Source organism: Pyxicephalus adspersus, chromosome 4, assembly GCF_032062135.1.
Source record: "Pyxicephalus adspersus chromosome 4, UCB_Pads_2.0, whole genome shotgun sequence".
Taxonomy (NCBI): Eukaryota; Metazoa; Chordata; class Amphibia; order Anura; family Pyxicephalidae; genus Pyxicephalus; species Pyxicephalus adspersus.
In genome coordinates, this window is record NC_092861.1 from 140,502,507 (window position 1) to 140,517,731 (window position 15,225).

The window sequence follows — 15,225 nt, forward strand, 5'->3', positions numbered from 1 at the left end:
TGGTCATTCCCCGAACCAGAATGTGAGCAACTCTTCTAGAACACTGACTGAATACAAAGTGCCATTAGTTTTGCTATGTCTCACTATTTCACTGACCAGTGATAGCAGCCAACACTCAATAGAATACCATTTCACTGTGTCACAAGACAGTGGAGGCCAAGACATGATCCCAAAAATGAACAGTCAGTTATAATGTTCCCAGTAATAGAAGGGCTGTCTATGTACAGTACTTGGAGCCACCAATGACAGCAGCTTAAAAAGTTGGTGAACCTTCCTGATCCATACCCTTGGCCATGGAATCAGAGCGGCCACAACAGGTAAATATGGCTCAAAAGAATGTCCAATAGCCAACCACTGGGAGAATCCCCCACTGTTTCTCCTTGGGAACATTGGTGCATGTGTCAACACCTCTTCTGTCCTCCTTCTGCACAGACAAACACATGAACACATAGTGATGAGAAGTGGCTGAAAGGACTGATTGATTAGGTTTAGGTATGTCATTACTATACTGGGCAAAGTGATAAGTTATCTTGTAATACAAACCCCCACCCACTGACATTTATATTCACATTAGTCCCCATCTGCTCCATCAAGCAGTATGAATAAATGGCACTTTCAGGTATAGATGACCTCCCTATATGCAGAGCTGTACAGCCAATCACCAGATCCAGCCACTGTCACATGAAAGAAGAACATATTACCCATGTGGAAGCTCCAACACCATGTGCAAAAAGTTTACATTTGGTGTGGAGAACCATTTTTAGCCTATTTACACTAAAATAGGTATGCTGATTCTGAAAGTGCAGTTAGTTTTCTTCTATCACGTCAGGTTTTTTCTCTAACGGTTATATTAATGCGATTACTGTAGCGTGGATTTGTATAGTCTATTCATTTACATGCAAGACAGTGCGGTCAGAGGTTGTGCGCTGCTCTACGTAGTGAATAAGTAAAATTTATTTTCTACTTACACACGTATTTCCTTTCTTTCAGATCATGTCTGGCTCTGCTGTTTCTCGTTGTAAGTGCCTAAACAACCCTGATTCATTTTGTTATATCTGTGGCAATTTCACCATTCCCAGTCAAAGGGTGAACATCAGCACATTTGTAGAGCAAGCCTATTTGGCGTATTTCAAAGTTAAACTTGGTAATCAAGATAAGTCTTGGGCCCCTCATAAGGTGTGCGAACAGTGTGTCGAGGGTTTACCGATGTGGACAAAGGGAACACGTGAGAAGATGCCATTTGGTATTTCAGTGACTGTTACTTTTGTATTCTGAAAACTTCAAGATATAACAAGAAAAATAAATGTAACATAGAGTATCTTAGTTTACCATCGGCTATACGCCCAGTGGCTCATTCAGATGAAATCCCTGTGCTGGTTTTTGTTACACTACCCTCCCTTGAAGAACATATTTATGATGATGAACTAGGTGACAACAATGATGAAGAGTTTGAAATTGAAGAGGACTCTGTTTGTAAGGGATTTGATCAGCATGAGTTGAGTGATTTGGCACGTGATTTGTGACCATCGAAGAAGGCTTCAGAACTCCTAGCATCAAGACTGCGTGAGAAAAACTTACTTGGAAAAGGAAAAAAGGTATCGTATTTTCAAACCAGAGAAATTGCATTTCTGCAGTACTTTAGAACTGACAGTGGCTTTGTGTATTGCCATAACATACCTGGTTTAATGGAGGAATTGGGAATTCCAATCTATAACTATTCGATAGCTCAAAGCGGAGCTTAAAGTGTGTCTTCCTTCACAATGGCAATATATTTAGGTCAGTCCCAATTGGCCATTCAGTTTCTTATTGTGAAAAAGCCATAAAAAGAGTAATTGGCCCTGAATTATGAAAGCTCTCCAAGGCTGGATAGAATACACTTTCATCAGTGAAGCTGGGTGATCCAGCACACCTGGAATGGATCTGGTCCAGGATTCCAGAATAGTCCAGGATAGCAAATTATTTTTAAAAATCCATTCCATGTTTCTGGATCACCCAGCTTCACTTTTGAAAGTGTATTCTCCCCAGCCTTGGAAAGCTTTAATAAATTAGGGCCATTAAGTTGTTGCAATATCACCAACACAATTGGGTCATCTGTGTTGACCTTAAAATGGTATGCTTCCTTCTTCAGCAACGCGGATACACCAAGTATCCCTGTAATCTGTGCATGTGGGACAGCAGAGCTTGTGAGAGGCATTGGGTGGAAAGGAATTGGCCTCCCAGATCCGTCCTAAAACCAGGTGATCCGAACATTCTACATGAGCCACTTGTTAATAGAAAGAATATTATATTCCCACCTCTGCACATGAAACTGGGTCTGATGAAGCAGTTGGTTAAAGCTTTGCCAACTGAAGGAGAACGTTTCAAGTACCTAATTTTGGCATTTCCTAGCCTGTCATTTGAAATAAATAAATAAATAAAGGGCGGTGTGTTTGATGGTCCACAGATTCGGCAGCTCATCAAAGATGAACATTTCATCAGGACAATGTCAAAATAATGCTTTGGTTATCATTCAAAGCCATTGTCAAGGACTGTCTTGGAAACACACGAGCAAATAATTACACAGAAATTGTCTAGAAACTCTTGGAGAGCTACAAAATGCTTGGTTGCAATATGACCATCAAGGTGCATTTTCTGTATAGCCATCTTTCTAACTTCCTGGAAAACCTTGGTGCAGTCAGTGATGAGCAAGGTGAACGATTCCACCAAGATTTGAAGGTCATGGAAGGACGGTATCAGGGTATATGGGATGTACATATGATGGCTGACTATTGTTGGAGCATCCCGCGGGATTGTCCTAACACTGAACACTCCAGGAAAAGCTATAAGCGTAAATTTTTACCTTACCCCCCACCCCCCCAGCGGTAATCCCGAGTGTGACTCGGGGTGGATTTTACTTGCAGAAAGCGGTAAACCCGAGTCACACTATAAATAAACTATAACTATAAATAACTATAAACTATAATAAAAAAAATATATTACAGTTTATTAAAGTTTATTAATGAATTAATTAAATTTATTAACTATTGGACATATTTTGGGAGTTATGCCTAAGAATTACAGCCTAAAATGTAAAATAAATTTCCATGCCAAAAAATTGTAATGCTTTTTGCATGGAAATTTGGACAGAATTAGACCGCTAGGGGAGTTAACTGCTTCCCTGATTAATTTTCAAACGTTTACTGTAAAAAAAATGTCATAGAGTAACAATAAGTCTATTGTAGGAACAACATTTTTTTTTTTAATAAACAGTACATTCAAGTTATTATTTCATTATTTTTTCATTGTATGTAAAATTTGTATGTTTATTGCCAAAAATGGAGGGAACCCTGTATCGTAAAAACTGGATGTGATAGCAACAAACTGGGGTCATTTCTGGATTCACCACCCAAAAATTAGTAAAAAAAACAAGTGTAAGATCTAACTCAACAAAAAATGCGTTCCCCAGTGTAAGATAACACTGTAATATCTTGAAGCTTTAGGTTTATATTAATAATAGCATTATACAAAATACAGAAAAAGAAAATGACTGAACAAAGTATTACCTTTCCTTCTATCACTTTATAGATTTAAAAGGTTCATGTCTATGCCTGTAGCATCTCTTTATTTTACTTCCTTTTGAGACAGAGTTAAGCTATTTCCTATCATGTGACTAAAATAAATTAACCTCAAAACTTTGAAGCAAGACAGAAGAGAACTAAAGGATGCCTTTTGTATATAGACATGGGAATGCCCTTCAACCTTAAACTGCTGTGGTTATGCTCACACTTTTTAAGCCCCATGTAGCCATACTTTTTTATTTTCTTACATACTAATTCAACTTCAATAAGATCCCACAAATCATATAATTTCTGAAAACAGAGGTAGAATTTAATGACAGCATTTTTAGTTGTCTACGTACAATAACATTGAGCAAATGTTGACATTTTTTAATTCTACCTAGCTGTGTTTTGGGAAATGCAATCAATGTATTGCTGTAAAAGTGCTGATAATAAATCTATTACAGGTAGGCTAACACACAGAATTTGTCTTGAATGTTGTACACAGAAAGGTCAGCTTGTATTACAAGAGAACCTAAAGTTGATAATTAGTCCAAAAAGAACATAAGGGAACTGAACTTAAATCTAGAATTGTATGGCAGAAGATACTTTGCAAGTGTTTCTATCTCATCATCATTCTCTTCCTGCAAATACATTTTTGGCACATGTGCATTGCTGTGTACAATACAGACTTTTTTGAAATGTAACACTGATATGCTTGCACAAGAGTTATTACATTAGTGGTTGAACAATGGCTAAAGCAGGAAGACCCAGATCTAGAAGGAGATAGCATTGAGATAGCATTGTCGGCCATTGAGTAATGAAGGGGAATACTGTACAGACCTTACATTATTAGTTGTAAGCTCTATAACCAAATCTAAGTTTTCTTTTTTTAACTATTCCACCAGAGCTCCACTATGACTGTATATTAATGTTAAGTATATGTCTGGATGACTGTATATTAATGTTAAGTATATGTCTGGATGAACTACTCTTGATTTGATCTCTTATTTTCTTTTTATTAATTTTTAAATTTTTACTATATTTAGGAGGAACATATATGCCATCATTAGTAGAGGGGTTAGTCCTAGTAAGTATTCACTTCCATCAAATGTTTCAGATGCAGTTGAGAATAATGAGAAAATGTTTCTACTATCCTGTGTTTCTACTGTCTACCTAGCATGCCATAGGTTCATTGGTGGGCCATACCCTACTGGATGGCTAGAGGCCACCATGTGTACAGCTCATCTGGGGCAACAACTGTCTGGCCTCAGGGGGCCTTTAATCTTTGTCCAAGAGTCTTCTAAAAACATACTAAGTAAGGGTTAATTTACACACCAGTGTACTGTTATACTGTAAATAGCACCCCATTGCCCCTTTCCAATATACCTGTGTTAAAGCTGAACCCCCAAACTTATTTCCTGGCTTAAGAATATCCAGCATTTTCTAACTAAGTTAGAATATGCCTAAGTTTTCACCTAAAGCTTGACAAATAATATCTTTCATAGGCAATTCTGCAAAACTATGATATTTTAAGACTGATTATTTAAGTGCCACTAAGTTCCAAGAGCAATATATGTGTTATGTGAGATGTATAATTGGATGTTTCTTCCCTCTTTGATTCTAAAAAATGTCTTGAATAAGTCCCCATAAATACCTGATCTTGTTTGCAAAGCCCTGAATCTCTAGTACCTGTGGCTACAATTTATGCTCTGTCTTCATTTGTAGCCATCCAATTGTACTGTAAATCAGGGGTCCCCACCCCCCGGGGAGGTCAGGAGAAAGACCCCCGCTTGGGAGGCACACCGGCCAGAGCCGAGGACTATGTCTCCCATACGCATCGCAGGCTTGGGCGGTGTTTCTTCCCCTCTGAGTGACACACGGCTCCCCGCGCATACGCGGTCTGGAATCCGTGCATTTAGTGGTCTGCGAGCCCCAAAAGGTTGGGGACCACTGCTATAAAGAGCTGAGACTACATCATGGGACATGCAGGTTTTATATAGGCAAGAAGCTACAACCGCTTGGCTCTCTAGTGTCCAAATGGAGATAGAGAAAACCACCAGCAGCCTCTGCACAGATTTACTTAATAAACTAATATTTTAAAAAAAACACATTGAAAAAAAACAAATATTACTTATATATGATTGTGTGCTTGTTGCTCCTCATGTACAAGCTGTACCTTTAGGTTTTTTAAGCTTATTATATGACTGTTTCTCTTGAAGCATAAAGGCTTAGACAGTCTGCTGGAATCTTTTCATTAACTTCTGTTCGGTTAGGTGTCATAGGACTAGTAAGGAAACAATCTACCTTCCTGTATGAATTGGCTTCCAGTTCAGCTGGCAGAAATACGGTAACCACACCTCACTTCATGTGATCAACTCTTCAAAATATGCTAAAGAAAAAACAAAGCTTCCTTAGCTAGCTCCCCATGATATGCCATAATGGGTGACGTTGCCACAGCTGTATTGTACCATAACATGACCATATGACGACTCTGCTAATATTAGCTTACAGCTCTGAAACGGGATCAATATCTGTGTGTGGAGAGGAATTTGCATGTTGGACATGTACATGCCACCAAGTGTCTGCATTTTATGCCTGGCATTACTTTAGCAACTGTAACACTGAATAAGTAATAAATAGACTCTATTTCCAGGAATGGAGGAACGTGAGGCTCACTCCATGGGACTGTGCCAATCAGCAGTGTCACAGGGGAGCCAACCGTCCTGTATGGGGCCTGGTACACGTAAGCCAATTTTGACTTATGAACGCGTTTCCCAACCTGTTAAAACAGTCAAATCTATTGTAAATCATCAGACAACCAATCGTAAAGGACCAACTATTGAGTTTACCATCAGACGTGTAATGATCTGATGTGTCCTAAATCGTTCAACCAACAAGTACATGTAACAAGTTTTATCATGTATGTGAATGATCAATTACTGAATTTCTGATCAATTTTCTTCTGGGAAAAACCATCATACACATGTATGCAGTGATCTTGAGATCTCCAAACACTTGATTATTAATTGGAAAATAGCTCTGATTGGATGTCTTTTAATGCTATCAACTAATGTAACTCAGCACAGTATATGCACTTTTCTACAAGCAGAGCTATATTCTCTGGATATCGTTATTGCTGGTCCATACCTGCCTTCTACAAAGTACGGTACTAAACACCTTTGCCAGAGAAGGTTCCAGAGTCAAGTCTGCAGGCAACAAAAATGCCCTGGTATTATTATTATTAGTAATCATAAACAGGATTTATATAGCGCCAACATATTACGCAGCGCTGTACATTAAATAGGGGTTGCAAATGACAGACGAGTACAGACAGTGACACAGGAGGAGAGGACCCTGCCCCGAAGAGCTTAAAATCTAGTAGGTGGGGGAATTTATACACAATAAGACGGGAGATATGTAATGGTGAGAAGTAGTGATGGTTTCAAAAGACAGAAGAAGATGGGTGGGCAAGTTTGAAAAGATGGGTTTTAAATGCTCTTTCAAATGAGCAGAAAGTAGGAGCAAGCCGAATAGGACGAGGAAGACCATTCCAGGGAGTCGGGGTAGCTCCAAAAATATCTTGGAGTCGTGTGTGTGATGAGGTTATGAGTGAGGCATTAGTAGGTCATTGGAGGAGCGGAGAGAGCGGCTGGGGGAGTATTTTTCTATCAGGTCAGAAAGGTAAGTGGGACAAGAACTGTGAAGGGTATGTGAGTTACCTTCTTTTGCCTTAAACTGTAATTATAGCCAAAACTGTTTTTGTATTATTGTAAGAAAGAATAGGCAACCCTGTCTGATTCCTATCGCTGTTGTTGTCCCCATTCTGTAGCTTCTCCGCCTCCACAATGGCCATTGTCACTGGGAATGAAAGTGAGGAACAAGAATAGAGGGGAAATCTTTTAGTGAGGACATATGTTGCAGTGACAGCTATCTCAGAAGGGATTTTCCTCAGTATAGAGTGATTTCTCCTTTTGCTATTGAGTCGACAAGACAGAACGTAAAGGGAAATCTCGTCAATGACACAAAAATCCCAGACGGGGTTTTAACCATTCAGTACTCTTTCCACAATAAAAACAAAATAAAGGTTAAGTTTTGGATATGCTGTGGGGCCCATTCACACTATTGTGGTAGGTGCAATATGGGGCACATTGGGATGAAATGAATTGAAATAACCCACCACAGCATACCAGAAAGGTAGCATTTCTGGCAGATGACCAAGATGTATTTCTGCATTGCATGACAACCCACACCTGTGCATTGGATTGCCATTAAGAATGAACGATAACACATTGCACAGATGCAGGTAAGCATTGCTACACTGTACCACCATTCAAGAGTCCCTTAAGGATTCACATCCTATTATTTAGGTTCATATATCACAAATTGCTAGGATTTTTTGAAAAGAAACTTATGATAAGCTGCAATTCCCATTCATGTGATGACAACAAAAAACTAAGAGCTCTGCCATGTTTCCGAATGGGACTAATGCAATCCTCCAGCTGGATGAAGTCAGCCATCTAGCAAAGACTAATCATAAGATTTTACTGGCATTATATATAGTTACATATTAAGTTAGGTTGAAAAAAGACATAAGTCCATCAAGTTCAACCACTAAGGAAATATTCATATCCCAGATATAAAACCCTATAAGACATAGTTGGTCCAGAGGAAGGTAAAAAAAACCCGGGTACAATTTGCTTCAAAAGGGGAAAAAAAATCCTTCCTGATTCCCTGAAGCAATCGGATGTTCCCTCGATCAACAGTCTCTGTTATTTTTACTTTAAATCCTTAAATACCCAGTTATATTCTGTGCTTCTAGAAATCATCCAGTTTTTTCTTAAAGCAATGGATATTATTCAGAGAAATACAAAAGCACAAATGCTTTCTTGCTGGGGATTGAATGTGAGTTTATCATATTTACTTTTGCAAACCACAGAAATATTTACTTCTGACACTTCCTCTTTGAATTTCCTCTGCTCATGCCCTGCCTTTCCCTAAGTCAATCATGTCATTTCTCCATTACATAATCTGAATGAAAAGGCCTTATAACTTAACCAGGGGTCCTTACATCTGCACTTCAGCCTGATAATAACACCAATATATGTAGCTGTGTATTCATTGGAAAAAATTACATTTATCAAACTGGTATAATAGTTACATTTGACTTGTATTATATAATATTGGTATTACAGCAATTGGTTTGGGAGAGGATGAGGAAGGACTTGTGTTGGGATGCTGTAAGGAAGATAGAGCTTTGCCTAGAGTTCAGCAATTAAAGGTACACTCTCAGTAAAGCAATAAATCATTGGGTTTTTTGCTTTTAATGCAATTATAATTAGATAAGTAACAAAGAATAGGTAAGATGAATTTCAACTTAGAGGCTGCCTAATTACACCATCGAGGGCTATGCTCCCACGTGGGCACCTTACCCCACCCCAGGCTCATTCTATGAATTTTATCCCTTTTTTCCATCCCTACCACACTTTTTAGCCAATAGAAAAGTAAAGTGAGTAGAAAGGCCAGTCCATAGGGGACCATAGAAGCTCTAATCACTTTGCATTATAGAGTGAATTTTATAGAGCAAAGAGATTCTTATAGAAATTTTAATACTCTGGCTTTAATATTGAGCAGCAACGCAATTAATCAGCATCCTAATGATCACAGTTTCCCTCCTGTGCTGCACTGGGTCATTGTATTATTAAAATAAAGCTTTGGTGGTGCAATCATGGCATCCACAACCAGCCTGCTACAGGGTGGCCTGGCATACATTCCTTTGAAAGCAAGGTCCTATGGCATTTAGGGGGACGTTGACAGGGGGGTAATGGGGCAAAAAGAATTTACCTCCAGTATATTGAATATCCAGATAAGGGAGCATGGGGTGTCAAAAATATTCAGCCAAATTGTTAAATGTCTACTACTGACTGGATTTGGGTTGTATTAGAGATGTGTCTCTTTCTGTTCTTCCCAATCTAGTTATCATTCCTCTGAATTGGTCATGGCCAAAACTATTTCATACTCTCTCAGAGTATAGCTTAGAAAAAAGGGGGGCCACAGCATAGAGAAGGTTTGTCTCTTTTTGTAGGAAAGATCATTGGATCTGGGAGGAAAGACAGTATTGACTATAAGTGGGCATTTGGGGATGGGTGACTTTATCGAGTGCCTTTATTGAATTACTGATGGTAAAGTTGTCCTTTAAAGAGACCTTGTCACCATCTTCAAAAATGCAAGAATATCAAAAAAAAAAAATCCAGTATTCACTTACAAAGTGCCTTTTGGCCTTTTGACCACTCCGTTACAGTCAACTATAGACAATAAATGATAAATATTCACTCATCTCTCCGCAAACTCCACTCAACTTTTACCTTGCACTTGTAACAAAGGTAGAGACTATTAGCTGAAACCTCATTGAATGTTCCGTTGCTTGGTTTGGCTCCATTTGAACTAAAATTATTCAACAACTGAAATATTTTCTTGGCTTATTGTCAAGGTACAGAGCAAAAAAGTGCCAGGGAAAAACCATTGATAACCAGTGGCCAATGGAAATGCTGTCCACCGTGTACCCCAAGAACCATAAAACATCAAGCATCTTGTCAACATACACACGGGGCAGTACACAACATTCCTTTTGGTGGGTCAGGATCAAGAGCAAGTTCCCCAACAATGCTACCACTGTATATCTGCCATGGAAAATATGGTTCATGTTCACCTCAAACCAGGTTGAATGAACCCAGAACTTTCAACCAACTTTATGATGATCATTATGATTCATAAGGCTACTGGACATGAGGTTACAGTGTTGTTACTGCTTTCTTTTACAGTCTGGTTACATCCTACAAACGGCTTTTCCCCACGACAACCCCATAGAAAATGAATAGGGATGTCAGAGAGTGGACATTAAGTGCAGATACCGGTTCTTTAACAACCAGTGCTACGGCGCTAATGACCAAGCAGCTGGCAAGGCTTGGGACCGCCTGATTCCGAAGCAGGTCTAAACCTACCCTTACTCTTTGTCCTACTAACAATTTGGATTGTGTTTTTTACACCCTTTTACCCTTATCAGATAAGTTCCATAGAAGTTCCAAGATAATTTTATACATAGGTGCAGCAATTTACATTACTATATTTGAACATACCGTGTTAATACCATTTCTAGGGTGTATACATTTTTCTTTTTTCAGCATAATACAGCTACCTAAAATGTTCAACCAAAATAAAGAAAGCTCAGAATCTTTTTATTGTAGAGACCAAAGTTCATGAGGCCCCACTTTGGGTGTGAAGGTAAAGAAACAAGAAGTATGATTATATATATCATATTGAGGTCAGGGTTCTGTACAGGCCATTTGAGTTACTTTACATCAAACTCAATACATCTTACTGGGTCCAACCATGAAAGCACCAGATTTAGGATCCCTAGCTTTCCCAGGATTCCGCAAAGTCACTCAGTGACTTCATCCTTGCCATGGTGAAGGTGCACTCCCAGATAGGTGGAACTTTGGAGCATTTTTAGGGTCTGCCTAAATAGAATGTTTTTAAATAAATACATACCTATATAAAAAGTGTACTATTCTCAGGATCTTAATATAAGGTGTCATTACTGCTAAAAAAAACAGCACTATTGTGTTAATCTCAAGTGGCGATTGGTTCATATAATCACTTTTTTGAATGGCCACCAGTTCCTGAATGGACTAGGAAAAAACTACTATTAACTGGCAGTTTTACTAATTTTTATGCGTTCATAAAGTTACAGAAGATGTCAGGATACTACCTCAATACGTCTTCATGCACATGTGTAAAACCCTGCAATTATAGTGTGTGCATACACATATAGGTAGGTACGCTACTCCCAGTGTATCCCCTTCAATGTGTACCATCAATCAAGGAACTGGTGCCAAAAGACTTACCTAAAGCTAACTGAGATCTAGTTTGCTGTAATGCCTTTAGTTTCTGACCTAACCTATATATCTGAACTTGTTCTTGCTCACCTGTGATCAGGTGTGTCTACTGACCACAGCTTGCTCCTGCTTACCTGTTTAGCATGCACCACTTAAAAAGTAATAAACTTCATGGGCTAAAATGGAGACTAGTAATGTTTGTTTTGAGCACCCTGATTGCTATTTTTTAAATGATCCTGTTTCCAGGTCTGTCAATTATTCTATTTGAATGAATAGAGCTTCTGATCAATTTAGTGTGAATATGGTGGAACAATCAAAGTTTTATAAGCGTTGACAAGATTTCAAAACGTGTTGAACAAAGAAATATAAATCCGATCAACACCATGCTATATATATAGGCCACGAAATGTATATTAAGCCAAAACTTAATTTTGTAGTTTTGAGTAGGGTATGGAAGGTAAGTCTATATAAAGGAGGAAACTCATATAATCCCCAATATGTATTATACCCACCCAAAATTGTACAAATGTGAAGAGATAAGAACTCAAAAGAGCTTTCAGATGAGTATGCAAAAAAGTTATAAGGGCAAAAGTATGGTAAAAAATCCAGTTTTACGAAGAAATTGTCACAGAAAAAGCATTCAATGTAACATTACTTAACAGGTTTTTTGTGAGTCCAAAAATTCAGTAGTTCAGGCTTCCCTATTAGTACTTGCAATGCTGTGTCAAAGGCAGACTCGGAACCTTTGCAGTATTGCAAGTAGAAATAAGGATCAGGAACAGCAAGGTTCCTTAACCATTGCTGTGAAATCTACCCCAGGGACAGCTCTTTTAAAATCAGGGCTTGGAACTCTGACCAGTTTTTAAATCCCACACTGACACCAATCTACTAAGTGGGACATCCCTGTACCAGGATACCTGAGGATAACTTTGATATGTACTTACCTTAAAATACCATCAATGTGAGTTCTCATATTAGGTGTCTCCGCGAAATCTTCCCTGAAGTAGCCTATACAGGCGAAATGCGTCAGAAAACAAGATCTTCAATTCCCGTATTTATGGACTCACAAAAACCTGTTTTATACTATGATACAAATGCTTTTTCTGTTACCAATTTTAAGTAATATTATGCCTTTTTACCATACTTCTGCCCTTAAACCCTCTCTTTAACACTTATCCAGAACATTTGGTTTTGAGTTCTTCTCTTTTTACATTGGGGTATGGAAGGCTTAGAGCTCCTTTTCGGCTTTTTCTACAATCTGAAGCTTTGCCAGATTAATTGACCATCACTTCCTGCCTCCCTGATGGTGGTTTTACTACAGATGTAGTTAAATCTGCACCAAGGACAAGGAAATAAAAATCTGGAAAGGGGTTCTAGCCTTCACCTACTCTGAAAAAGAAAAAAAATGCACCTTATATGTCAAGACAAAAAACATTTTTCCCATTTCTGACCAGATTTGCAAAGGATTACTCAAATCAAGATACCACTAAACTGGAAAAAAATATTTTTTGGCTTGATAAATACTTCAGACCAATATTTACTTTTATAGAAAATAGTGGTCAGCTGTTAAAATTAAAATGGCTGTTTCCGTGCTAAGTGGTTACCAAAGCCAAACAAGCCATTTTTAACAGTCATATTCATGTATCATAAGGTGTAACAGCAGTATAAAATAACCCATGGCGGGTTTATCTATAAAATCACCTATCCATTGGCTAATTAGGTTAATGAGCAGGGAAATGTAACATCATACCAAGTACGGATGGCTGGCTGAACGACACATAGGAAAATGAATATGATAAGATTTCTGTATGGACGGCATATGCATTTCATAAGAGCAGGGAAATTAGGACATGCAATCGGTACAGACGTCAAAGTGGGAAAGGCGCTCAGATAGATGATATGTACAGCGCAGCACAGAGATTAATTTACACGATCAATGTGCCTTATCAATAACGGAGAAGGATCAGGAGAAGACAGATGGGTTGGAGCATAGCACAATGAATTACTTACTTAATTTATTCTGAAGTGGCTTATTTCCCAAATGAGATTGATTTCTAGAAGAGGAAGTTCTCTTCGTAGAAAAGGGATCAAGGAACTTACAAACCCAACAAGTGCAAATGACATCACAGGCATTATATATACACATCTTAATTAGTTGTGGCAGCAGGATCACGAATGGTAAAATATACATTTTAATTTTTTAAAAATACGAGTATCTGTGGTTCTTTTCCTTTTCGCACTGGTAATTTGAGGCACTGAGTATGCAAGCGGTGGTCAGTTTAATACAGGGAGACTCAAGTACAGTCACTGACTTTATTAAAGATACATGCACAATACTAACAACATTCAATAATCTCTTAGATTTTCGGCTCTTCTGTATCTGTCTGTCAATTGCTACCCCTATTTAATGTACAGCGCTGTGTAATATGTTGGCGCTATATAAATACTGTTTATTATTTTTAATAATAATGTATATATGTTACATGAGATGGTCAGAGATTACAGACATACTACATGAAGCTGTCACGGACTACAGACATACTACGGGAGATTGAAGCCCAGCCTAAGCACTCCCATCAATGATGGTATGCTAATAACCACTCCGACCAATTAGGTCATGCTTGTAACACCTACTCCAATGATGTCATGCTAATAACCACTCCGACCAGTTAGGTCATGCTCGTAACCCTTACTCCAATGATGTCATGCTAATAACCACTCTGACCAGTTAGGTCATGCTCATAACCCTTACTCCAATGATGTCATGCTAATAACCACTCCGAGCAATTAGGTCATGCCAGTAACCCTTACTCTAATGATGTCATGCTAATAACCACTCCGGCCAATTAGGTCATGCCAGTAACCCTTACTCCAATGATGTCATGCTAATAACCACTCTGACCGGTTAGGTCATGCCCGTAACCCTTACTCCAATGATGTCATGCTAATAATCACTCTGTCCAATGATGTCATGCCCGTAACCCTTACTCCAATGATGTCATGCTAATAACCACTCTGTCCAATGATGTCATGCTAATCACCACTCCCACTAGAGATCTACTCTCATATCAGCACCCGTGGGATCAGTGCAGTGCTGTGTAGTGGAAAGCTGGGAGGGAGAGGGGTAGAAGCAGATTTTAATAATTAACAGTAAAACAAAAAAAGCAAAATTCAAATCCGCCACCCAGCAGGATTCTTATAACTTGGGCTTATGACACACATAAACTCAAGTTACACTTCTTGGTCTATTGGTCTATTACACTATATGTTTATTACAGTATAAGTCTATTACTATTGGTAACCCTCAGTGCTTTTTTTAATGTGTCCATTGTATGCAAACTTTTTTTAAAGTAAGGCTGGAGTGTAGTTTTTAAAAGAAGACTATGCTAAGGTAAACAAAGTACGACTTTTCTGTAACCTCTGATACCGAAAATGCTAGTTTTCTGGCTATCATCCAGATGTAAAAGAAGCAGTCAGTTTCCTAGACAGGGGAAGACTTAAGGAAGTGCAAAGTGTGCTGCCGCACAAGGGTCTAGGAACGTGCTTAGTTAATAGGGACTCCCACAGGGGCAGGGGACCCCCAAGTGATTCTGCACAGGGGCCCACTGTTGGCTATGTCTGTAACTGATCCTACAATAAGTGCTTGGATCAGTACTGACTTTACTAGTTGATTTGGGTCAGAGGCTAACTACAGAAGCCCGAGAGGCAAGTAGCAGGAGGGGGCAGCAATGGCTACCATTGTACAGTACAGCAAGCAATCTATTACTAAATCATATCGGACACAGAACTGTAAA

At 38.7% G+C, this 15,225-nt stretch overlaps 1 protein-coding gene across 2 annotated transcripts in view; it reads right to left on the bottom strand.

Moving 5' to 3' along the window:
- Positions 1-15,225, bottom strand: part of TRERF1 (transcriptional regulating factor 1) — a 60,443-nt gene that overhangs the window by 26,318 nt on the left and 18,900 nt on the right. The gene's annotated exons all lie outside the window — the stretch shown is intronic.